The sequence below is a fragment of the Ricinus communis genome, chromosome 9 (genome assembly GCF_019578655.1).
Source record: "Ricinus communis isolate WT05 ecotype wild-type chromosome 9, ASM1957865v1, whole genome shotgun sequence".
Lineage (NCBI taxonomy): Eukaryota > Viridiplantae > Streptophyta > Magnoliopsida > Malpighiales > Euphorbiaceae > Ricinus > Ricinus communis.
The window spans coordinates 16,881,523-16,909,261 of NC_063264.1; the positions used below are offsets into that span (position 1 = coordinate 16,881,523).

Genomic DNA, 27,739 nt, shown 5'->3' on the forward strand with positions numbered 1-27,739 from the left:
CGACCAGGGACCTTACCTGGAGTCTGGTCACTTACCAAATAAGTTGACGCCCAGAGAGCAATGTTCGACCCCCTTTACTCCGGTAAACACACTCTACTAAGCCCAGAGAGCGATGCTCGACCAGGACAAGTTCTAAATTTTCCTTTTAAAATTTACTCATTTACCCTTTTTCCATCACTCTCGGATTTACACCGGTACACTCATCAAACTAATATGTTCTACTGATAAAGGAAGAATATACATGAATAGTAATTGAAAAGCATAATACATATGAATAATAATTAAATGAATAATTAAACTTACAATAAAATAATCACAACAGCTATTCAAAAATTTATGTATGATAACCGATATATGATTTTAACTCACAGTTTTGGCGACCTCCTAGCTCTGCTCCGGTGCCTCGGTTGGAGCGAGCCGAACAGACGGATTATCTAATCACGGAAAATAATTTATCAATAACGCTGAAACAATTGACCATTAACCCTAGGTCTAGATTCCTATGATTGACTGTCTAAGAATCTCGACTCGGGTAGATTCTACTAAAAATTCGGCAGAACCTCCCCTACAATATGGACATTTACCCCCTGTAAAACGGGTCCAGGACCTACCAGAAAACACTTCAAATATTCAACAATTTATACAGCGGAAGTCGGGTCCCTAAGACTTATTTTCCCGACTCCGTCACACAGCACAAATCACGACTATAGTAGGGGGTCCGAAAAATAAATACTTTGACTCACAATATTTTTTAATACCAAAGAATTCTAAAATCAAGGGCTAGAGAAAAATTACCGAGACGCTTGATTGCTCGGTCGACTCGCCTCCAGCTGCCGGAGTCCGATCGACGATCCGAACACACCATCGGACTCGAAACGATGCACTGATGACGATCCCTACTTCTGATTTTCTGATCCGACTCCTGATTATCTTGAGAGATTTACAGACGATCTCGGCCGTCGATCTGCAAACGGATTTTGATCGCCACGAAACCGGTGTCATTACGAAACTTGAGTTGAAGAGAGTCTAGATACGTCCTCCGATCATCCATAGCTCGTCGGAGCTTGCCGGAAAAGCCCGAAAACACCGGCTACCCCGACTTTCTCTCTCCACCGTGAACTTTCGTCTCCAGCCACCATTGGCATCGCCGCTACCACCAAAGAAAGCTCTCGCCGAGAGGAGTCGATCGCCACCAGAATCAGCCGACAATGCCGCCTGAAACAACTGGAAAAGCGTCTGGAAGCCGTTGCCTTCTTCGTGCTCTTCCGCTGCCTCCGGTGCTGCCGCCACGCTCGCCAGGCAAGCCGCTCCACCAGCCAGCCCCGCGCCCCCGGTGGTCGGCCATCGATGACGTAACGACTCCTTCTTCTTCTTCCTCCAATCTCCTCTCTCTCCCCGATTTCTTTTTCTCTTTTCTTCTTCTCCATATAAACTTTTAGTCCCTAAAATTTTCTTTCTTACCTTTTGGTCCATCAACTTTTTTAATTACAACAATTTCACCCTGCAGAATTTCCAATTAACCCCTAAACAATTTGGCCTTCCAATTAAGTCCCTAACTATTTAATTTGGACCAAATTAGAATTATTGAAAATACACAATTATATCCTTTTCTTTTAAATGTAAAATTACCAAAAAGGCCCTTCTTGCCGACATATTTAATTACAAAAATACCAAACATACAAATTTAAACCCCATATTAATAAAATTATACTTTTAATCCTTATTCCAAAATAAATCTCCAATAATTCTTTTATAAAATATCATTTACAATTTCTTTCATGACTCTCAAATATAGAATTTAATTAAATATGTTCATTTGGAGGAAAATTTTGAATAACCAAAACATATCATCTATTTTTAAATAATTTACTTAATTAATTTCTTAAAAATTCAACTAATATGATATAGAGAATAATTCCTTTATTTATCTAGCATTAAAATTCCACTTAATTCATTACCAAATAAAAAATAAAATAAAATCAATTTGAATAAAAACTCATTTATTAATCGTTATTAATATTAATCTACTGCTTGGTCATATTAGTGCAGGTATCGAATTAGTAAGCATTCAAGAAAGCCTAAGGATCATCGAAACCATCGAATTTCTATAGGTCAAGATCCACTTTGGATGGCTTCCAATTATTGAGCAGCTTTTGCATCTTGACCATTTGTTTAATCATGTCTTTGAGTCGAGGATTTTCCGCTAAAGGTGCAGAAGAAGACCTGGTATGCTTTAAGCAAAGAAGCGGCATCGTCAGCATCAACAAACTCAAATGCATGAGGTTATGCGAGCTCGGGGTTTAGAAGCCTTTAAAAAAATCAAAGCATTGATGTTTTCTTTGAAACAGGACAAATCCCACGACGCATAAGTACGATTCGAACCAACATGAGTTCAACCCACAGTAAGCAAGAAAAATCAAATTTTCACAAACATATCACAAAAAATCCAAAATGAAAAAGAAAAGAAGAGGAACAAAAGTTTAAAGATGAAAATAATTTGAAAAAATCGATCAAATATCAACTTTAGCCCTCAAGTGGTGGCTTTAGTGTCAAAAATTAAATTAAAATGCTTGATTAATAGAGAATAGGTGTTTAATTTACAAATAATACTACCAAAAGAGTAGAAAAGATAAAATTATACTTAAATGTTCTCCATTTTAAAATTTCAATTCTTTTATATTAATTTAGATTTGCATTGGAGCTATTGATGGTACTCGTATTCCTGTGATGGTTACTGGACGTGACATCATTAGTAGCTATCGCAATTGTTATGGAATAACTTCGCAAAATATTTTAGCAGCTTGTAATTTTGATTTGGAAGTCATATATGTGCTTAGTGGGTGGGAAGCATCTGCATATGATTTAAAAGTGTTAAATGATGTCTATCAAGGAGTAATGGATTTAAAGTGCCACAATGTACTTTTAAATACTTATTTCAATTTATTTTCATTTTTTTATATACATTTTTTATTTTCTTATCATTTTTTTATTATATTTATGTTAGGTAAATTATTTTCTGGTGTATTGTGGATTCCCAAATCGACTTAAGTTTTTAGCTCCTTTTCGAGGTGTTCGCTATCATCTTTCAATTTATTTTCATTTTTTTATATACATTTTTTATTTTCTTATCATTTTTTTATTATATTTATGTTAGGTAAATAATTTTCTGGTGTGTTGTGGATTCCCAAATCGACTTAAGTTTTTAGCTCCTTTTCGAGGTGTTCGCTATCATCTTCAAGATTTCCAAAGTCAAGGTCGTCGTCATCCTGAAAATGCATTTTCATGCTTCTTTGAGAAATACGGTTGAGAGATTATTTGATATTTTTAAATTACGCTTTACAATTTTTAAAACAATTCCTCCATTTCCATATATAGCAGGCAAGCAGAGCTAGTGTTGGCATGTATTGCACAACTTTCTTCCACAAAAGTGTCATTCAGATGAATTTCCAGTTAAAGCAAATAGTGAAATTTTATTATTTCCAATTATACCAGTTAATCAAGAAGAGAATTCGAATTGAGGCTTAAAAGCAATATAAAGACATCCATTTTTGTTAATTACTTTAAAACTTTTATTTTATCATAATGATAAAAATTATTTTATTACATCAAAATAATAGTAGCAGAGTCACTTAGAGCGATCATACTTCTAATGCCACATTGCGATCATACTTCTAATACCACATTCCGAAGCAGTGGATCAACCATACAGTAGTTAACTTTAATTCCTGCTTCACTTGATCTTCTTGTAATGTCCTTGGATCGGTGCTTTCCAATGAACACCGGTTGACCCTGTTTAAGGAAGATTAAAACTCCATTCATTGAATTTATCATGGGCCAAAGAAGAAATCTGATGAATCTCCATGATCCCCCTTTCCATTAACAAAGCAATTTCTGGCATTACCAAAGTGTCCATAGCATACCAAACTGCATGGGACCATGGACATTCCTTAAAAACATGGAATAATGACTCCTTACCTTACCTTATCCTCATATTTCCCAAACATATACTCTCCAAAGTTTACTCCAAAATCCACCCGACATATTAAAAGAATTTGGATTCACACTTACTGTATCTTGTGTTGTTGAGCTCAATGATATTCTGATTTTACTACTTTAGGTAATGAATGTCCACTCCAAAAACTCCACATGTTGTAATGCCCATTTTTTTCTATATTTATTTTATTTATTTATCTATTATTATTGTCCGTATATATATTATACGTATTAGTAAAACTAGTGGCTTGGTTCATGTTTGTTTAGAAAGTTATTTTGGTTTATTTTAAAATGAATTTAGAACCATTTTTCTGTAGATCTTCTTCTTTTTCAAACTCTTCTACCTCTGAGTCCTCAAGATACAAAGGTTTAGTAAATAGTGAAGAAATCACTATTGAAGATTTTACAAAGCATATTGATGATTGGAAAATACCCAAAGTTCAAAAGAAACAAATTTATGAGTATTCAAAGTTTCCTCTTTTCAAAACTTATTTTACTATCAAAACTGAAGAAAGAGATATTCAGATTTCAAAGCCTTTTGAAGAAATTTATCTTTTAAATCCAAAGACCCTCCAGAAGCATAAAGAAAAAGATTATAAGTATATCCATATAGGCCTTGTTCAGGTAGGAATAAAGCCCCTTACCAGAGAAGGTTTAGATACTTCCATCTTAGCAGTCCTTAGAGATGCTAGGTTTACAAATTTTTATGATTCTTTATTAGGTACTGTTGAGTCGAGCCTCAATAAAGGACCAATTTCTTTCAACTGTTTTCCAAACATTACAATATCATTAAATGATAAAAATATTTTAAAAAGTATTGTTCTTCAAATAAAGACGATGTAACTACAAAATGCTTGAAGGATCTATTCCGATAGCATTGATTTTCAAAATACATTACAAAGCCATGATTTCTGCTTTTGGTTCAAAACACAAGCTCCATTCACCAAAAGGAGAAACCTTATTCCTACAAACAGATCTCTCCAAATCCAACGCAACAATTCCAAAAACCATTCAATGGAAAGACATCACTCTTCCAGAAGAATGGATCCTTAAAGGTGCAACCTAACCTGAATGCCCAAAGCAAACAGAACCAAATACAAATCTCAAAAATATAACCCAATTCCCAGATGGAAAAGTAAAGCTTACATTCAACAAGAAATCAATCTCTTCTAGATTTTCTGATGATGATTCTTCAACATCGACCATAGATATTGGAAGGGTATCAAAAATACCTTCTATTATTTATGCTCCTTACAAAGAACCAACTCCATCTCAAACACAACCTAGATTTTCAACATCTGATATACCAAGCTCAAGCAATATACTACAGAATGTTGATTACCAAAGCAATATCCCCATACCAGTCTACAATGAACCAAAGAAAGAAGATGAGGATATAGAGATCGTCTCTACCCCCTCTTCACCATCACCATCTGCAATAATACAAAATCTAGAAGCAGAGATCAACATGATTTCAAAAGATTTTCAAATTGATAAAAAGCTTTTGCATGAAGATTTCTATTTAAAGAAAAACCATTCTAAAAAACTAAAAACTTTAGTTTTTTAAGAATTTTTTGAAACAAAAAGATAGTATTCAAGAAAGATACTATCAATTTTGCATCCAAAACAAAGTCTAAATCAAATATTTTGATTGGTTCCAAATCTATTGCAAAGAAAATGGTATCCTTTATCCTTTCAAAGAAAAGCTCATTAGTCCTGTCACAATAAGAAATAAGACTCCAGAGTGGAAGGTAGGAGAAAACCTAACTATCCAGTCTGAACATCCTCCCCTTAGAAAAATAACCATTCCTTATGGAGAGAATGAGATAGAGGCTACACCTTACAAATTGGTAGGAGAAGATCTTGAAAAGAATGTCAAGAATTCAACAGAACAATTTCTCGAATACATATCTTAACACAATAGGAAAGCAGCTTGTTAGGATAGAAAGCCAGATCCAAAAACCTCCTATAGTCTTCACCTCTCCAATCCCTAGCATTGAGCATCCAAAAGAGACAAACCAGTTAGAAAAGCTCAAAAATCCAGTCTTCAAACCCTACCAAATCTCAAAGCCTAGCCAAGATCAATTTCAAAAGCAAACTGAGTTTGCTAGAACAATCAGAGAACAGCTTAGCAAATTAGCAACCTCTGAGTCGTCCAAAAATCTAGTGCCAGATACTCCTCAAAGCAGTAGGAATATCAGTACTATAGATCAAGCCTAATGCGATGAATCCAATGATTCAGAGCTTGAAAGTGTCATTAACAAACCCTCCAACATCAACAGATTGGGATGGCAAGCCCCTAGATTGACCTGGCATACTCCTAGGAATACTGCTCCAGATATAGGAATAGAAAATAGGAACAATATCCTAACCCAATCTAGATTCAATGCTTCCTCTGTCTATGAACGGAATATAGATGGAATGTCAAAATACAACATTCTTGGTCTCTTACAACAGATGACCATGGCAGTCAATTCTTATAAAACCCAAAACGGTACCTCTGATAAAGCCATTGCTGAGCTCCTTTGGTTTTTCTGGCCAGCTTAAAGGATGGTGGGATTACCATCTCACACAAGCACAACAGCTCCAAATCCTAGGTCCATCCAAACCACAGTAGAAGGGACCCCCATCTTAGATGAACTAGGAAATCCAATTGAGGATGCTGTGTCAACCTTAATCCTAACGATTTCCCTCCACTTTATAGGAGACCCTTCTCTTCTGAAAGACAAGAATGTTGAGCTCCTTAGCAATCTAACCTGCAAAAAGCTTAGCAATTTCCAAGCCTACAAAGACACCTTCCTAACCAGAGTCATGCTTAGGGAAGATTCAAGCCAACCTTTCTGGAAAGAGAAGTTCTTAGCTGGTTTACCTAAAATTCTAGGTGAAAGAGTTAGGAATACCATAAGAGAAGCCCATAATGGTCAGATCCCTTATGATTTCTACACTTATGGTGAATTAGTTAGCCTCACCCAGAAAGAAGGATTAAAGATATGCCATGACCTTAAGCTCCAAAGACAGCTCAAATGGGAGATGAAAAAGACTAGGCAAGAACTAAGTAGTTTTTGCAACCAATTTGAGTATAATCCCATAGAGCCCTCTACTACCTGCAAAGGGAAATGCAAAGAAGATTTTTCCAAATCTTTTAAGAAAAAATGATTTTTCAAAAATAGAAAGACTCCTAAAAATAAGGAGAATTTCTACAAAAAGCCATCTTCTTCCAAAATTCCAAAACAAAATTCTAAAAGAGATTTTAGCAAAATTACTTGCTATAAATGTGGCAAAAAGGGCCATACTTCAATGTATTGCAAGTTTTCCAAAAAACTCCATGAGCTTCAAATAGAAGAAGAAGTTTTAACAAAAATTTATGCTCTTCTTGTTGATTCATCTGAGTCAGAATTTTCGAATAGTGAGGAAGAATTTCAAATTGATGAAATCAAAACCTCATCCAATTATTCTGAAAGTATTTCAAAGAATATTAATATGCTCACTAGGCAACAGGAAGCCCTTCTTGAAGCCGTCAAGCATATTAATGATCCTCGAATCCAAAAACAGGTTTTGAAAGAGATTTTAAAAACTAAAACCCTTGTCCCTTCTTCTAGTAGGAATACTTATGATCTTACTATGATTTTGGATAAAGGAAAAAAGCTGAAAAACCCTCTTCCTACCGTCCAAGAGCTTCAAAAAGAAATCAAAGCTATCAAAACAGAACTCAAAGATTTGAAAGAAAAACAACAAAATGATTCTGTTTTGCTCCAAAGTCTGATCCTCAAACAGAATAGTGATTCTGATTCTGAAGAGGAAAATGATTTTCAAAATCTTGAAGTTTCTAAAAATGTCCTAGAAAACTTTATCAATGTTTTGAAAGAAATTACTTCAAGAAAATATTTGATCCAAATCAAGTTGATTTTCCCTGGTGATTTCCAGATAGAAACCATCGCTTTGTTTGATACAAGAGCAGACCTCAACTGTATCAATTGTGAGCTGGTTCCTAAAAGGTATCATCAAGAAACCAAAGAAAGGCTTACTTCAGCCAATAGTTCAAAGATTAAGATTGCGGGTAAAATTGAAGCCGCAATTCTTAATAATAATATTGCTTTAAAAAATATTTTTATTCTTACAAAAGATCTTCAGCAAACAGTTATTTTGGGAACTCCTTTTATCAATTTAATTACTCCCTTTAAAGTAACTACTGCTGGTATTATCTTTAAAGCTAAAAATTCAAAGATAGTTTTTCTTTTTATAGAAAAACCCATAAAGAGAAATCTCAATCTCATTAAAGCCCACTCGATTTACAATTTTGAGATAAATGCTTTGATCAAAGGAAAATAAACCCAGCTTTCTCATTTGAAACAAGATATGGGTTTGAAAAGAATCCAAGATCAAATGCAAAATGATTTTGTCCAAAGAAAAATCTCTGATTTACAAAAGAAGATTGAAAATGAACTCTGTTCTAATTTTCCAAATGCTTTTTGGAAAAGAAAACGACATATGGTAAATGTATGAAAAAGATTTTTCTGATAAGCAGATCCCTACAAAAGCTAGACCCATTCAAATGAATGAGACCCTAGAAAGCCATTGTAGGTTAGAAATCAAAGACCTAGAACAGAAAGGTTTGATTACAAAGTCTAGATCCCCCTGGTCTTGTACAGCTTTCTATGTCAACAAAAATAGTGAAATAGAAAGAGGAACTCCTAGGTTGGTGATCAATTACAAGCCCTTGAATAAAGCCCTAAAGTAGATTAGGTATCCAATTCCAAACAAAAAGAATCTTCTTCAAAAGCTTCATTCTGCATTCATTTTTTCAAAGTTTGATATGAAATCAGGATTTTGGCAAATCCAGATTCATCCAAAAGACAGATACAAAACTGCTTTTACAGTTCCATTTGGCCAGTACGAATGGAATGTGATGCCATTCGGATTGAAAAATGCTCCTTCTGAATTTCAAAAAATCATGAATGACATTTTTAATCCTTATTCAAAGTTTTGCATTGTCTACATTGATGATGTGTTAATCTTTTCAAATTCCATAGAAAAACATTTCAAACACTTAAAAATATTTTTCTACGTTGTTAAAAAGAGTGGTTTAGTAGTTTCAAAATCCAAGATATCTCTATTTCAAACAAAAATTAGATTTCTTGGACACTATATCTCCCGGGGAACTATCACCCCAATTGAAAGATCTTTAGCATTCACTTCAAAGTTTCTAGACAAAATTTTGGAAAAAACACAATTACAAAGATTTCTTGGTAGTTTAAATTATGTCATGGATTTCTATCCAAATTTAAACTGTCTTGCAAAACCCCTTCATGATAGGTTAAGGAAAAATCCTCCTGCATGGACCGATGAGCATACAAAGATTGTCCAAAGCATAAAAAAGCAAGTTTTAGAAATTTCATGTTTACACCTAGCTGATCCATCTGCATTCAAAATTGTTGAAACTGATGCATCAAATTTAGGTTATGGTGGGATTCTTAAACAAGTTCAAAACAACAAAGAATGTATTGTCCAGTTCACTTCTGCACACTGGAATGATACACAAAAAAACTATTCAACTATCAAAAAAGAAATTCTTTCGATAGTTTTGTGTATTTCAAAATTTTAAAGTGATCTTTTGAATCAAAAATTTCTTTTAAGGATTGATTGCAAATCTGCTAAAGAAGTTTTACAAAAAGATGTTCAAAACATAGCTTCCAAACAAATTTTTGCTAGATGGCAAGCTATTCTTTCTGTTTTTGATTTTGAAATCGAATATATAAGAGGAGATTCGAATTCAATTCCAGACTTTCTGACCAGAGAGTTTCTTCAAAAACAGGAGTGAAAAATACCGAGAAAATTAAAAGCAAAAGAAGAAAAATCGACAGCAAGTTCAAAGCCTGTCCAAAGCCCAAAGAAGGAAATTTTGCCTTCTTCTTCAAAGCCCATCAGAACCTGGACCGAAATCATCCAGGAAGAAATTGAACAAAGCAAAACTGATCCGGCCCAATAACAAGTCCAAATCCAGGAATGGCTTGCACAGCAAGACCCTGAATTCCTTAAAAGGGTTGAGGAATATTCAAAACAAATGGTACAATTTCAACCAGAAGCATCTCCAAAGTCATCCTCCTCCTCCAACAAGGGTAAAGGTATACTCTCTATCCATTTTTCAAAAACTGAGATAGAAATTTTCCCCCAAAACCTATCTCAGAGTTCTAAAAGTATTTCAAAGCCCAACTCTCAAGAAATAGTTTTGTCACAAACAAAACGTTTTAAATCCAACGAATATCTAGAAAAACAAAAATTCTAAAATATTTTGACTGTTGAGGAAGGATTCTGTACAGAAAGCTCCTCAAAACTGATTTCAAAGATTTTCCCCCCAGGATGGTATTTCAAGCCCTGGAATATTTCAAAGCCTTAATCCTATTACCAGTCTATCCTTGAGATAACTGGTTCTGCAAAATTCAAACATTTCGAAAAATACAAAGACCATAAAGACCCTGCATATTCTACATGCACCATACAAAGAATCCTTCACCCTACAGATTGGGGAATGGATTTACACTCTTCAAGATCTTTTCCAACTTCCCTTCAAAGAACCTACCCTTCAAACCTCAATACTTCCTTCAACTATTGGGATTACCAACAAGCTTGGTTTAATACCTTTCTTCTCCAAAACGAAGGACAAAGCCACTCTTGGCTTTTCTACTTCGATACAAGCTCAATCCAAACTTCAAAAATCCCCTATTGGTTTAAACAATGGTGGAATTATTATGGCAATGTTCCTGAGACCATAATTCCAGAAGTTCTACCTCTGTTTAACCTCTTCAAAGCCCACTACAAGCCAAACAAAATAGAAAGACGTTTTTCCCCGTTACTTCTATTTTGTTCAAACTTTTTTCTCCTCTGGGTATGTGTTTGGTATCTCCATTTCAATCAAGCAGCAGATGGAAAAATCATCCTTACCCGTAGATTCAAAGTCAAATGGTGGGATAAATTTAACCACCAAGATAAGTTATCTTTAAAATCAGTCCAAAACTTCCTTTCAGAAAATAGCTTCTTGCCACCTCCAAAAGAACAAACCACTTTCCTGGCACAGAAGTCCTTCATAATTTCAAAGCTTGCAGCAGCTCAAACAGAAGAGGATTTCTTACAATTAATCAAACAATTGTTGGAAACCGCTTCTTCCAAAGGAAAATCAAAAGCTTCATCTTCCTCCTCCAGCACCAGCTCGGCGGCAATCGACCTAGATGGTGATTCAAATGAGGATGATTGTTTTGGGATTTTCAAGCCCATAAAGTAACATCACTGCAAAGCCTGTGGGTTGAAAACCAGAAATGGCAGCCCAAAACATTTTGTAATAGGTCAAAAGCCCAATAAAAAAAAAAGGAGGAAAGACAAAAGAAAAAAGAAGACAAAAGAAAAAGAAAAAGAAGAAAACCAAAAGATTCTTTCAAAGCATGGCCGACAATTTTTGAAAAGGCGTAAAGCATCATTACAAGAATACAAAGACAAGTGGATCCATCTTCACTCCACTAAAAAGAGTATCCAAAGCTCAAATGAAGGGATCCAAAGCTTGAAGACCTCTATATAAAGAGGAGTTCTCCTTAGAAGCAGGTAGACTGAAAAATACGAAGAAGAACCTCTTGTATTTCAAGTCGCACAAAGAAGAAGAAATATAGTGAAAAGAGAGAGTATAGAGTGAGAGAGATAGTGAGAGAAACACCTTCCTCTTATATTCTTATCCTCCTCTTGTAAGTTATATTTTTCTAGTTTAAAGCTTTCAAAGTTACATTCAAAGTTTGTTGTGATTATCAATAGACTTCTTTATCTATTATTTTAAGATTTAACAAGCGTATGCTCTGTGCTTGCCTCGTCTGAGGATCCTGCACACCAGAAACTTGTTGATATATATATATATATATATATATATATATATATATATATATATTTTAAATGACCAAAATACAATTTTTTTAAATCATTTTAGCCGTATACTTTCTCTCCTTTTCATTTTTGCTCTCTCTCACCTCCCTTTTTGTTCAAGCACCAATCTTATTATTGTAATATTGGAATTAAATTGAGATTGTTGTTGAATTATTGAATATTTTTGGATTATCAATGTGTTTATAAGCGTATTAAATTATTTAAATGCTGAGATTTTTGTATTATTGTGTATGGTGGAAGATTACTTGGATATTAAGAATTTAATTATTTAGAATTAAGGTGTTGTAATAATTTATTTAAGTCTACATATTATTACAATTTATGTGCGAAAGTCAGGTGGGGCATGTTGATTGTGTTGTTGTGCTTTGCATATGATTTAATTGGGTGTATTATATAGTTTTGAGGTCTGAGTCATTTTTGGATGGATATAAAAATATTTTCTACAGGTTTTCGATCCGATTTATCAGGAAATTAGTCTGATTTTAGGGCAGATGCTACCCGATTTTTTGTAGAAATTATAGGAAGTCATTTGCATTTGCATCTTATATTTTCTCATTTTTTGAATCGTTTCTAGTTCAATTCGAGTTCTTATTTGGAATATTATCTTACTTTAGGTAAAGATCTAGAGTCTGTGGATCCTAGTGATCCACTAGTCAGCTAGGAGTCTTTTCTCCGTTACAATCCAAGCGACTGGATAAGCTATAAAAATATATAATTTGATTAAAAAATTGAAATATTTTTAAAGAACTTAAGAACAGATAAATGGTAATTTGGATTTTATATTTATAATTACAGTTTATATAGTTTTATGAGTGGTTTACACGCATTTACGTGCCCTGTACAATCACAACTTGGTGTAAAGTGTTGATTCAGTAACAGAAACAGATGATATGTAGTATACACATATGCTATTGGGCGTATACTGGGTGGTCCCCTTTCGAGGGCATTGCCGGCACGACAGAGATTTGTGCTTTGGGCTGCTAGGTAAGACATTTTTGCGCCTATTGCTGCCAGGATCATTGGGGTACATCTATGAGTGTGTATTAGATTTTATTGTTGATACTCAATTTTATTACTGAAATCAGTTAAGAATGATATCACTAACATTTATCCAATTGGTTACAGTTTTCAGCATGTATTTATAGTACGAGATATGATATTAACTTCCTTATATGTTCCCCCTTGTTATTGTATATCCTCTCATTGAGTTTTGTATATCTTCCTGCTCTGGTAGTAGATCCCTATAGAGCGTTGTCCCCATTTCTCCTTCTTCAACTTCAGCTTTAGTGGAAGTTATGCCAACAGACTTTATTATTATTTTTGTCGTCTCCGGCTGTATAATATTTTTTTTTAGTTTATTATTCCTTTTGATTCATATACCCCTAAGTAATATTGAAATATTAGATTCCTTATGATAATTTTTGGATGTCATGATTTAGTGAATATATTCATGTTATTTGTCAGTGTATGGCTGTCATTATTTTTTAGTAGTAAGTTTAGTATCATCTTCTATAATATTAAATTCACAGAGTTAGTCCTTTAGCACCTATCTATCTGTATAGGGTTGGATCCATAGGTAATCCGAATATGAATAGGAATGTCATTAGTGATTATCATAAAATTAGTTACTAATACCTCTTGAGGTTTGGATAAATTTACAAGTCTAATTTTATTTTTTCAGAAATGAACTAATACTCCATTTATATTTGGTTTTATTAACCATCGACCCTTCCATCATTTTTTTCACCAGTCTACCAGTCAAAAAGAGCTTAATTAAGTTCAATTTAGCCACTAAACTTATTACTAAGAATTAAATTTGTCGAAAATATGTAAATTAGTATTTTTTATTTGTTCCAATTTCTTAACATGACTTTTTTATACAAAAAAATAAATTTGTTTATTGTTAATTAAGAAAAAATAAACTTTTTCCTTTTAGAATTTTTATGCAGTATTTGATTTTTTTCTTAACTTTTTCTTTTAAATTATAATAATAATCTCCAACCTGTTTAAATCCTAATGAGAATAATTAATTTCTTGTTATTTTTTATCTTGAACATTTTAAAAATATCTCAACTATCAGTTTATTTTTATTCTTTTGCTGCAGAGCTAATTCCAATACTTACTACTATTACCATTAGCGTCCTAAAATCAGTTTGAAGAACCCCCAATATGATATGCTGAAAAGATTATTTTGATATTAAATTTATTAATTTGAATAAATTATTTTCATTATCTAATATTAAATCAAGTTTGAACTAATTTTTATCTTTGAATTTAGTTGCATAAATTGTTTTGATTATGTGTATTAGTTATTAAAGATATAAAACATTATAACCTATTTATGATTTTTTCTAAAAATAATAAATAAAAAGACTTGTCTATGGGTTTTTTTAAAAAGAATATGCTAGAAATAATAGCAATTCAAAAATATTAATTTAATTATCTTGAAACAGTTTAACAGTTATATTATAAATTTAAGGGCCGAATTAAACTTTTTTATTATATCAAATTAAATTTATAATATAATGACCAAATAAAACAGCTCTTTGATTCCCATTCCTTGTCACTTTGAACTTGAGATTGTGTAGATGTTGCTATATTTACTTCGGCTCTTTTATATCGACAGTCTCGGGCATAATGGTCTCGTTTGCCAAAATTATTGCACTCAACACCACTTTACCTAGATCTTCTATCTTTCTTATTCTCCAGCTCTTGACGTTGTTGAACTCCCCTTGAATATGGACTGTCGCCTTTTCACCATCTTCTATTTCTATCTACTTCTAAATCAGACTTGTTACCTTTATAGATTCTTCTAGAATAACCACTTTTAGAATTTCTTCCATATTTGCTTACAATGCTTCCTCATATGGTTCACCTTTTCTAGAATAACCACTTTTAGAATTTCTTCCATATTTGCTTACAATGCTTCCTCATATGGTTCACCTTTTCTAGAATAACCACTTTTAGATTTTACTTCAACTAGACTATCAAACGTCTATTTAAAGAACTACTACACCATATTTTCAAATACATGCTACTTTACACTTTCAATATACTTAAGCCACCCTTTCACAAGCTAGTGACTTAATTATCGGAGTAAGTGGTTGGATAATCACGTCTGTCGCTTTCTAACCATCTTTACAGGTACTCTGGAGTCAAATCAACCTTTAAAGATCTTATTGATAGCTCAATCATTGATCGAGTTATCAAGTACCCATTTAATTATTCGAATATTTATATAAATGTATATTTAACAGATAAGGTAAATGCTACCTATTTAAATATCCATATAATTTATTTAATTGCTATATATTTTTATCAAATTCAAATAATATATATGTTGATTCCTGTTTGGATATGGAATGAATTCATATAACAAAAATAATTTTTTAAACAAATTTGAAAAAAATTTAAATATGTATATTTTAATCGAGCTCGAGTTTGATATTCTTATCCTAGCTGTTTCCGTTGCTTCTAAAAAAAAATATAGAATTAGCTTGCAAATAAAAAATGACAATTGATTGATTTCTTTTCAATTCAGATATTTACCGTATAAAAGAAAACGATAAAATAAATAAAATAGCTTCGGAGATCAACAAAACCACGGTTGATGAGCAGTTTAGCACAAGAATTACCAAATAACAGCAACCGTTGAAGAAACGATACGTCGTACGTAGAGGGCGTATGTGCAAAATTCCTTTTTAACCTTCCTCCTTTATTATGTTTGCAGAAATTAATTAACTTACCAGAAAAAAAAAATGCCGTTTTTTTCAAAACTTTGACAAAGGAACCCATTCCACTGTGACCGTCGACTGGATCGTCGATATGAATATGCGAATCGATAATAAAAGTAATTCAAATAAAAACACAAACAAAATGAAACTAGCCGTTAGGGCTCACAAATTCAAATGCACAACACTAAGTTGCCCGTTTGCTTTTTCATTAAAGAGGAAGAGAAACAAATCTCTTCTTCTTCGTCCCCATACCTGCAAAATCAGTAGAAGCCGCTCTCTCTCTTTCAACACTCCTCTCTCTCTCTCGGATACTGCATTGTTCTTATCCTGGGATTTCTGTGAGTATTGTTGTTTATTAAATTTATTTCCTTAATATCGAAGCTCATGATCTTTCCTTGTGTATACTGGAAAAGATTAAACTTACCAAGTGATTTATCTTCTGTTTCTTCCTTTCTCTTCTTAGATTTTCTTGCGATTGAATTATGGTTGGTTGATTTCTTTATTTGAGACGATTGCTTAATCTGGACCTGGTACTGCTTATCGAAATTGTAAATACTTGCTTTTTAGTTTTCCTTTTTTTCTTTTTCTTTCTCGTGCTGTTTTGTTAAGTTTTCAGCAGCTTAGTTGAATTTTACAGTCATCTAATGAATGTGTACCTCATCATTTTGTTGGGTTAGATGGAGAGAGAAATTAAAGAACTGAGGCGCCAGAGAGATTTTGCACAATCTCAAGTGGATGAGTTGCAGAAAAAACTTCAAGAGGACCAAACGGCTTCAAGCACATTGGAATCAACACCACGTCCATCAGTAAAGAACTGTCTCTCTCTCCTACGCTGATGCATTATTATGAAAACTTGAGAACAAGTAGATAAACAGCTGCGACAGAGCAAGGAAAACTATGGTAGGGCCATCATCAACTGCACCTTTTACTCTAATGCATGAAATCCGAAAACTCGAACATCTCAAGAGCAACTTGGAGCTCTAGAAGTATTGCAAAAGGAAAGTCATAGTCTAGGTGACCGAGATGCAGCGTAGTCCATTGCCAAGCTGCAAGAGAAATGCAATCTATTCAAAAAAGATTGTTGATGCTGTTGAGAAGGAAGAAGAGGAGTTAGAGGAGGTGAGATTGATTTGGATATGGAACCAGGTGAGAATGTTAATAATGGGGGATGTTTTCAATATGAACATTGATGGATTTTTTATGAAGTTGCTTTGGAGAGTGTAACTATAAAAAGAAAATGATGCTTTGGAGAGTGTAACTGTAAAAAGTAAGCAAAATTTGCTCATGTTCAACTTCTTGATGAAGTTGTGGGTTGTGGGATAAGTTGTTCTACAAGTGATTTTTGTTTTGGTTTGTTGTAGATCATTTGATGCAGTTTGTACATTGGAGGGCTTGCAGGAAGTTGTTCTGGGAAATAGCATTTCCAATAAAGATGATCTTATTCAATCGTCATTCACTGCTGTTCGAGTGATTAATTCTGTGAGTTGTGTTCTACGAGGTTTATCCTGATTTTATTTCTTGGTTAATTGCAATGCTGATTATTATCATTTACAGGTTTTCTCCTCGATGAACCATATAGTAAGAAAACATAACAGGGACAGCTTTTCAAGATGACAATTTTTGTAATACTTATTCTTTCCTATAGTGAAAGTTTTTACGTCACCAATGTGGAATAATCCCTTATGTTACATATTGTAGACTTCTTTCTCTGGTAAATAGGTTCCTTCTCTTTTCACCCCTGAGCATTCTGAAGTGTAATTTCAATCATAGATCTTGTTGTTTGCTTTGTTACTTGCTATGGTATTACTGTCACTTGGGTTGATTTTCTGTCATTAAGAAGTCTAGAAGTGGTATATGTTTCCGCAGATTGAGATCGTGCTTGCCTCTAGAGATTCTTCTGGCGTTTTTCTGAGTTCTTAGAAGGATAATGATGTGATTGGTAAAAGTTCCGGTTACAGAACTGAAGGAGTTTCGAATTTTAATAATATGCTGATCCAAGTTTCAAATTTTAAGAATAGATCGGCTTTGTTTCCTTTATTAGACCTCTACAAAGATCAGATGAGGTCAAAGTTTTATCTTTCTTTTTATGGTTTTTGCGGTACTTGCATCTATACCTCTACCAATTGTAGCAGCTATCTATTTCATCTAGACCATATTTAGACAGCTTTTGCTGGCCTTGGTTTCTGTTTAAGTTTTTTTGTAACCTGAACAGTTTCAGATAGTACTATAATCAAATAGGATCAAAATGTGGGTCATGTTTCCACTGGTTTATTAGACCTCCACAAATATCAGTACCCCAATAGCCTAAACTTACATGAACTGACACATTGCTTACAGTTGTTAATATCCAATGAATGCTTAAATTGAATATACCCTACCGGGACTCCAAGCTCACTCACATATTGCAGCACTCTCTCGGCAGGAATGCACGAACTGCCATCATTTGTAAATCATATACAAAAGGAAGTAACCAGGCTGGAAGCATAACCAACTCTTGACCCTTCAAAGGAGAAAGACTTGAAAAGTTCAGCAGGTGAGTTTCAGCAGCTTAATTGTTGTCCAGTGAGAATGTGCCATATATACATCTCTTTATTTGAAACGAGTTTATCAATTGCTTAATCAAAACTGTATATTATTATGATAATTAGTCAAAAAAGGGCTTTTTATGAAAAAAAGATTAGGTGGAAAATGAATAGATGGTAATTAATGTAACGATCAAAATATTAAAGTTCATCACTTGATTTTTTAATGGTTACCGAGTGAAACATTTTATTTTTGTGTTTGTTTAGCTTTTTATGCGAGTGCAAGTACTAAATTAACAGGTTGTGTTGCCTCCAAAGACATGTTTATTTTCTATTATTTAATATTATTCTTAATTTGCTTTCAATGTATGTTTATTCTATAGTTTATTTGTTTATTTGCACTTTTATTTGTTAATTCTAATCTAATTTTTTTCATAGTGATAGATTCTAATTATCCAGTTTTGATATCCTAAGCGGTCCTTTATTGACTTTTAGGATTAATTTAGCTAATTAATTAGTTAATTCCTTATTTGATTTTTTGAGGCTTTTAAGCTATAGTTGTAATTAATTCCCACTTAATTGTCCTGATCTCCTTAATCCCTTTCTGGATTTTTCTTTTCTCCTCTCCCCCTTTCTATGCATGTTTTATTTTATTATTTTTAGATTTTCACCACACATGTTTAAGGGACTAAAATCAACTTAGAATTTATGAATAATCATCCCACATGCCTAACATAAAATGAATAAAGCTTACTAATGTAAGCCTCTCCCACCTCATATATGCATTCAATTTAAAATGCTAAGTTAAAATGAATTTACCACTTAAATTTAGGTAATAAAATTGGACTCTAATTTGGTCACCTAGCATGTGAAGATAAAAAACTTAAGTTACCAAAGTACTTTTCGTCAGAACTAGTCTCGAGTGCTAATATACCTCCTTCTATAGCGCTCTTCTTTAGACTTTTAGAATTAGTTTAGTTAATTAATTAGTTAATTCTTTATTTGATTATTTTGGTCGTGGTTGTAATTAATTCTCCCTTGATCGCCCCGGTCTCCTTAATCCCTTTCTAAGATTTTCTTTCCTCCAGCCCTTTCTATATATGTTTTATTTTATTGGTTTTAGGATTTTTCGATCACTCCACATGCCCAACATAAAATGAACAAAGTTTACCAATGTAAGCTTCCCGAGACTATAGACTTTAAAATGCTAAGATTATGAATCCCACACCTAGATAGTATCTAAAGTACCAAAGTACCTCATTCTAAGACTAGTTTTGGGTACCAATGTACCTTTTCCCAAGTTAGAATTGTTTAAAAAGATTCGTGCTTAAATAAGTAGAAGTGACTAGATTAAGGTAATTTTATTAGACTAGTAAACATTCATTTACTCTAGCGGAGGTTAAGCTCATGCCTAGGCATGTGCATCATGCATTTCTTATTCATACCCTGAGCCCATATTCTTTGATATTGGGGAGGGAGAATTTTAGGCTCTCCGCAAGGGGTATAAAGCTGCCATTCTTACTCTCCAATTTGTCTCGATGTTTAGGGTGTCGACTCCACTTTTTTGATGGTCACATGATCATTGTGGTCCTTTAGGTTTCTCAACCAGATGGCTTATTTCAAAATGGACCTAGTACTAAGAACGGTTCCTCGACACGATGATCATGTCATAAATCAACTAGGGCCGAGCCTAAAAACCTATTGTGCTCACACATAGTGGTGAGTATCACTACATTAATTTAATTAGTGATTCATCCAATTGATGAATTTAATACTACATAATTTAATTTCATTTATATATAAGAAATTGATGAATTACTTTTATCATACTATGATATAGTTTATGGGCATTAGTAGGTTTTCAGGCCCAGCCCCAAGTGATTGGCATCCTTGTCATGTTGTTAAAGAATTTCTAGGCTCGTTCTGAAATGAGTCATTCGGTCGAGGAACCTAAAAAGACTACAATATTCATTTGATAATCGAAAAAGTGGAATCGCCATCCAAGATGCTGGGTTAAGTAATAGGTTTCAAAAATTAGGTACGAATAAGGAAGGTTTATGAAGTGCCTGGCCTAGGCTGCCTAGCCTCCTTATTATATCTGGTCCCTCTAATTTAATGGTCATCTTCGCCACTTTATGCGAAATCTCAAAATTAGAGATGGTCTCATTGGATAGTTTCCCTGTGGCTTCCCAGTACCAAGTACTCACTTCTAGTTCAGTGCTCCATACTACAAATCTCTTAGTCATATCTTTCCAATTGTCTCTTAATTTTTCATTCAACTCCTAGTACCAACAAGCAACAATACCAATCAAGTAAAGGCTAAAAGACTATCTGCTGCTTAGTAACCGAATTAGTAAGCATTCAAGCAAGCCGATCATCAGAACAATCGAATTTCTACAGGTCAAGAAGATTCACTTTGGATGGCTTCCCATTCTTGAGCAACTTTTGCATCTTGTCCATTTGTATCATGTCTTTGAGTGGAGGATTTTCCGCCAAAGGTGCAGAAAAAGAGCTAGTATGCTTTAAGCAAAGAAGTGACAGCACTTCATTGTTACCATCAACAAACTCAAATGGATGAGGTTGTGCGAGCTCGGGGTTTAGAAGCCTTAAAAAATCAAAGCGTTGATGTTTTCTTAGAAATGGGACAAATCCAATAGCGCGCAAGTATGGGTCGAATTAGCTTGAGTTCAACGCCCATAAAGCAAGAAAAACCACAAACATAGCACAAAAAATCCAAAATGGAAAAAAGAAAGAAAAAGAAAAGGAACAAAAGTTTGAGAGATAGCCTTCAAAGATCTTTATTAATAGCTCGCCCCTATTGACCGAGTTATCAATTAATGCCATTTGTGGGGAAAAAGGATAAGAGATATAAGAGATGAGAGAACTCTAAGGGATAAAGGACTCTATCTAACAATTAGTTTACTTTTAAAGGACAAGATTAAAATTGTAAATTTGTCCAAATCTGAGTAAATTAACTTGTATTTATATACAAATGTATTAAGATTTAGATAATCTTTTGATAGACGAATTTGTTATTAATAATTAATATAAAATTAATAAGATTAAGTAATGCAATTGTATTAATTAGTAGAAGATATATTTTAAAAGTATAACATAAATTAGAGTATTAAAGATAATATAAATCATTTTACCAAATTTTGGAAAATAGGCCTACATTATGCTAAAAATGCTTTTTTTGAGTCACAAATAGAGAAAGAACACTCGCACTGAAAACTTTAATTAAGTTGATATATGCTAGGTTGTTATATTTTCATTATTGATGTAAGAACTTAAATAGAATCACATGCCAACAATTATAATGTAACAATTGGTATCTTGCATTTTCTTTTGAATGCATTGTAAAGGTAATTGCAAAAAAATAAAACATAAGTTCCAATAAATAAATGATGAAACTTGTACCATTTTTAAAAACGGTATTAAATATCAAATCTTATTTAGCAATATTAGTTGGGTGGATATTTTCGTATATCCAATTCGACCGAACTCTAATAGAACGAGTTTAGATAATTGTAAAAAAATTTGGGACGAGTTTGAACTTGAATTCTAATATACTTGTGTCGATTTCGGATGTGAACCCTTGTATACCCGCTTCCTAACAGAATAATTATTTAAATGAATATAAATATAGATTACTTGAATCTGGTACTCGATCCCATTTAAAATTATATAGTTTAGATTCAGTTTTTCTGTTAGTATATTTCAAAATTTAATTATTATAAATAAGTATATCAGAGCATTATAGGTCAACCTGTCATGCCCGAGAAAGACGAAATTGACCAAGTTTATATCCACAACAACAGAAATTCTAAGAGATAGTATCATGGACGGGCTCTAGTTAGAGAGTCTGACCCGACCTAAAACTCTTGAGACAACAAAGAGAATAAGTCTTATTATATCTAACCCGATCTACATTTGCAAAGTTTTACTTCAAATAGACTATCAAACGTCTATACAAGGAAGCACTACACTATATTTTCAGATACATTAACTTTACACTTTCAATATACTTAAGCCACCCTTTCACAAATTACTGACTTAATTATCGAAGTAAGTGGCTGGACAATCCCGTCCGTCGCTTTCTAACTATCTTTACAGGTACTCTGGAGATCGAATCAACCTTTGAAGATCTTATTGATAGCTCAATCCTTGACCGAGTTATCAAGTACCCATTTAATTATTCGAATATTTATATAAATAAATATTTAACGGGTAAGGTAACTGCTACCTATTTAAATATCTATATAATTTATTTAATTGTTATATACTTTTATCAAATTCGAATAATATATATGTTGGTTCTTGTTTGGATATAGAATGAATTTATATAACAAAGATAATTTTTTAAATAATTTAAAAAAAAAATCAGATAATTTTAATCGAACTCGAGTTTGGTATTCTTATCCTAGCTGTTCCCATTGCTTCTAAAAGAAATATAGAATTAGTTTGCAAATAAAAAATAACAATTGATTGATTTTTTTTTTTTTCAATTCGGATATTTACCATATGAAAGAAAAAAGATACAATAAATAAAATAGCTTCAGAGTTCAGCAAAGCCACAGTTGATGAGCAGTTTAGCACAAGAATTGCCAAATATGAGCAACCGTTGAAGAAACGTTACGTCGTACGTAAAGGGCATATGTGCAAAATTCCTTTTTTAACCTTCCTCCTTTATTATGTTTGCAGAAATTAATTAACTTACCAGAAACAAAAAAAATGCCGTTTTTTTCAAAACTTTGACAAAGGAACCCATTCCACTGTGACCGTCGACTGGATCGTCGATCTGAATATGCGAATCGGTAAAATTCAAATGCACAACACTAAGTTGCCCGTTTGTTTTGTCATTAAAGAGGAAGAGAAACAAATCTCTTCTTCTTCGTCCTCATACCTGCAAAATCAGTAGAAGCCATTCTCTCTCAACACTCCTCTCTCTCTCTCGGATGCTGCATTGTTCTTATCCTGAGATTTCTGTCAGTATTGTTGTTGTTTATTGAATTTATTTCCTTAATATCGAAGCTCATGATCTTTCCTTATGTATACTGGAAAAGATTAAACTTACCAAGTGATTTATCTTCTGTTTCTTCCTTTCTCCTCTTAGATTTTCTTGCGATTGAATTATGGTTGGTTGATTTCTTTATTTGAGACGATTGCATTTCCAATAAAGATGATCTTATTCAATCGTCATTCACTGCTGTTCGAGTGATTAATTCTGTGAGTTGTGTTCTACGAGGTTTACCCTGATTTTATTTCTTGGTTAATTGCAATGCTGATTATTATCATTTACAGGTTTTCTCCTCGATGAACCATATAGTAAGAGAACATAACAGGGACAGCTTTTCAAGGTGTCAATTTTTGTAATATTTATTCTTTCCTATAATGAAAGTTTTTACGTCACCAATGTGGAATAATCCCTTATGTTACATATTGTAGACTTCTTTCTCTGGTAAACAGGTTCCTTCTCTTTTTCACCCCCTGAGCATTCTGAAGAGGTAAGGCTAGTGTAATTTCAATCTTAGATCTTGTTGTTTGTTTTGTTACTTGCTATGGTATTACTGTCACTTGGGTTGATTTTCTGTCATTAAGAAGTCTAGAAGTGGTATATGTTTCCGCAGATTGAGATCGTGCTTGCCTCTAGAGATTCTTCTGGTGTTTTTTCGGAGTTCTTAGAAGGATAATGATGTGATTGGTAAAATTTCAGGTTACAGAACTGAAGGAGTTTCGAATTTTAAGAATATGCTGATCCAAGTTTCAAATTTTAAGAATAGAGCGGCTTTGCTTCCTTTATTAGACCTCCACAAAGATCAGATGAGGTCAAAGTTTTATCTTTCTTTTTATGGTTTTTGCGGTACTTGCATCTATACCTCTACCAATTGTAGCAGCTATCTATTTCATCTAGATCATATTTAGACAGCTTCTACTGGCCTTGGTTTCTCTTTATGTTCTGTAACCTCCTGAACAGTTTCAGGACAAAGTTCATACTTGGCTTCTCTTTCTTCATGGGCATTTCAGTACTCCAATACTTCAGATAGTATTATAATCAAATAGGATCAAAATGTGGGTCATGTTTACACAGGTTCCTTTGTTAGACCTCCACAAATATCATCACCTACACGGGAATCAGCACTTCCTTTACAGTATAATATTTGCAGTTCATTTGGTTCTCTGTAATATTAGGAAATTCATTTTCATTTTCTTCAGCTGAATATAATCTTGAGGATGAGGAGGGCATTATTGAACCGGAGCAACAAGTTTCCTGGCAGAAAACTTTTAGAGAGCAAAGATAGCAGATTAATGAACTATGCTTTGTATCCGTCATCAGTAGGACGCAGTTTTATTTGTTATTCACATAAGCTGAGCTTAGGCGCTTGAATTGGTTACAGCTGCATTTGGCAGAAATTGGCAATGCTGATGTTGGAAATGAGCCTGCAATTTCTCTATCCTGAATGTTTTCTTCTCTCTTTTTAGCCTGCGAACTTACATGAACTGACACATTGCTTGCAGTTGTTAATATCCAATGAATGCTTAAAATTAAATATACCCTATCAGGACTCCAAGCTCACTCATATATTGCAGCACTCTCTCGGCAGGAATGCACGAACTGAGCAGAACCACAGCCTCCTGACCCTTCAAAGGAGAAAGACTTAAAAAGTTCAGCAGGTGAGTTTCAACAGCTTAATTGTTGTCCAGTCATCTAATCAATGTGCTATATATACATCTCTTTATTTGAGACGAGTCTATCAATTGCTTAGTCAAAATAGTAAATTATTATGATAATTAGACAAAGAAAAAAGAGGCTCTTTCTTAAAAAAAAGATTGTGTGAAAAGTGAATAGATGGCAATTAATATAATGATCAAGATATTAAAGTATTACTTGATTTTTTAATGGTTACCGAGTGAAACACTTTATTTTTGTGTTGATTTAGCTTTCTATGCGAGTGCAAGTACTAAATGAACAGGTCGTGTTGCCTCCAAAGACAAGTTTATTTTCTGTTATCTCATTTTCCGTATTTACTATTATTTTATATATTTAATATTATTCTTAATTTGCTTTTAATTTCTGTTTATTTTATAATTTATTTGTTTATTTGCATTTTTATTTGCTAATTTTGTTTACTAATCTAATTCTTTTCACAGTGACAGGTGCTAATTACCCAGTTTTGATATCCTAAGCGGTATTTTATGGACTTTTAGGATTAATTTATTTATTCCTTATTTGACTTTTTGAGGCTTTTAAGCTATGGTTGTAATTAATTCCCCCTTAATTGCCCCGATCTCCTTAATCCCTTTCTAGATTTCTCTTTTCTCCTCCTCCCTTCTATGTATGTTTTATTTTATTGTTTTTAGATTTTCACCACACATGTTTAAGGGACTAAAATCAATTTAGAATTTATGAGCGATCATTCAGCATGCCTAACATAAAATCAATAAAGCTTACCAAAGTAAGCTTCTGGCACCTCATATATGCATTCACTTTAAAATGCTAATTTACCACTTAAATTTTAGGTAATAAAATTGGATTCAAATTTGGCCACCTTGCATGTGAAAGACAAAAAATCTGAGTTACCAAAGTACCTTCCGTCAGAACTAGCTTTGAGTGCTAATATACCTCTTTATTTGATTATTTTGGCAGTGGTTGTAATTAATTTCCCTTGATCGCTCCGGTCTCCTTAATCCCTTTCTAGAATTCTCTTTTCTCCTCTCCCTTTCTATAAATGTTTTATTCTATTGCTTTTAGATTTACACTACACATGTCTAAGAGAATAATAAAATTAACTTAGAATTTTTCAATCACCCCACATGCCAAACATAAAATGAACAAAGCTTACCAATGAAAGCTTCCCGCGCATGTCTAAGAGAATAATAAAATTAACTTAGAATTTTTCAATCACTTTAAAATGCTAAGATTATGAATCCCACACCTAGATAGTATCTAAAGTACCAAAGTACCTCATTCTAGGACTGGTTTCGGGTAACAATGTACCTTTTTCCAAGTTAGAATTGTTTGTTGACCTCACATATTATATAAGATAAAAAAGTTCGTGCTTAAATAAGTAGAAGTGACTAGCAAACATTCATTTACTCTAGCGGATGCATTCATGCATTCCTTATTCATACCCTGAGCCCCCATAATCTTTGCTATTGGGGAGGGAGAATTTTAGGCTCTCCGCGAGGGGTATAAAGCTACCATTCTTACTCTTCAATTTGTCTCGACGTTTAGGGTGTTGACTCCACTTCACATGATCATTGTGGTCCTTTAGGTCTCTTAACCATATGACTTATTTCAAAATGGACCTAGTACTAAGAACGGTTCCTTGACACAACGATGTGGTCGTAAATCAACTAGGGCCGAGCCTAAAAACCTATTGTGCTCACACATTCTTATATAGTAAAAGAGAAGAAATTCTTTTTAAAAGAACTAAAAACCTTTAGTTAATCTAATTATTTAATTGAATATAATTTTTAATCTTAATTCAATCCTAATTTTATTATAATTTCATATGTAATTCTAGTCCTATAAAAGATTGATGAGTATCACTACATTAATTTATTTAGTGATTCATCCAACTGATGAATTTAATACTACATAATTTAATTTCATATATATAAGAAATCGATGAATTAGTTTATCATAGACCTATGAGTTTATGAGCACTAGTAGGTTTTTAGGGCCAACCCCAAGTGATTCGCATCCTCATCACGTTGTTATAGAATTTTTAGGCTCGTTTTGAAATGAGTCATTCGGTCGAGGAACCTAAAAGACCACAATATTCATTTGACAATTGAAGAAGTGGAATCACCACCCAAGATGTCGGGTCAATAATAGGTTTCGAAAATTAGGTACGAATAAGGAAGGTTTATGAAGTACCCTGGCCTAGGCTGCCTAGCCTCCTTAGTGCATCTAGTCCCTCTATTGGTTTAGTGGTCATCTTCGCCATTTTATGCGAAATCTCAAAATTAGAGATGGTTTCATTGGATAGTTTCCTTGTGGCTGCCCAGTCCCAAGTACTCACTTGAACTTTAGTGCTCTGTACCCATATTGGCCTATAAATCTCTCGGTTATATCTTTCCAATTGTCTATTAGTTTTTCATTCAATTGCTAGTTCCAACAGGCAACAATACCGATCAAGTAGACGCCTGCTGCTTGGTCATATTAGTGCAGGTACCGAATTAGTAAGCATTCAAGAAAGCCTAAGGATCATCGGAACCATCAAATTTCTACAGGCCAAGAAGATCCACTTTGGATGGCTTCCCATTATTGAGAAGTTTTTGCATCTTGTCCATTTGATTAATCATGTCTTTAAGTCGAGGATTTTCCGCCAGAGGTGCAGAAGAAGAGTTGTTATACTTTAAGCGAAGAAGCGGCAAAAACGAGCACTTCATCGTCACCATCAACAAACTCAAATGGATGAGGTTATGCGAGCGAGGTTTAGAAGCCTTAAAAAGTCAAAGCATTGATGTTTTCTTTGAAACACGACGAATCCAATGGCGCATAAGTACGGGTCGAACTAACGTGAGTTCAACTCACAGTAAGCAAGAAAAACCAAATTTTCA

At 33.5% G+C, this 27,739-nt stretch overlaps 2 long non-coding RNA genes across 7 annotated transcripts in view; both read left to right on the plus strand.

The window, feature by feature from the left end:
- LOC8289589 overlaps nucleotides 1-25,576 on the plus strand; it is a 31,811-nt gene extending 6,235 nt beyond the window's left edge. For all 3 annotated transcript variants that reach the window (XR_007217509.1, XR_007217510.1, XR_007217512.1), the window contains one exon: nucleotides 25,322-25,576. This is a non-coding gene — a long non-coding RNA (uncharacterized LOC8289589). The remainder of the gene's footprint in view (nucleotides 1-25,321) is intronic.
- On the plus strand, nucleotides 15,312-18,534 carry LOC107261933. 4 transcript variants are annotated; one of them, XR_007217514.1, is made up of 5 exons: nucleotides 15,317-15,985; nucleotides 16,111-16,195; nucleotides 16,325-16,914; nucleotides 17,009-17,126; nucleotides 17,202-18,534. It is a non-coding gene; the product is annotated as an uncharacterized LOC107261933 (long non-coding RNA). The 4 variants fall into 4 exon arrangements; XR_001535840.2 differs by having other exon boundaries at nucleotides 15,325-15,985; nucleotides 16,325-16,793; XR_007217515.1 differs by having other exon boundaries at nucleotides 15,312-15,985; nucleotides 16,325-17,126; nucleotides 18,056-18,534.
- Nucleotides 25,577-27,739: the final 2,163 nt, after the last annotated feature.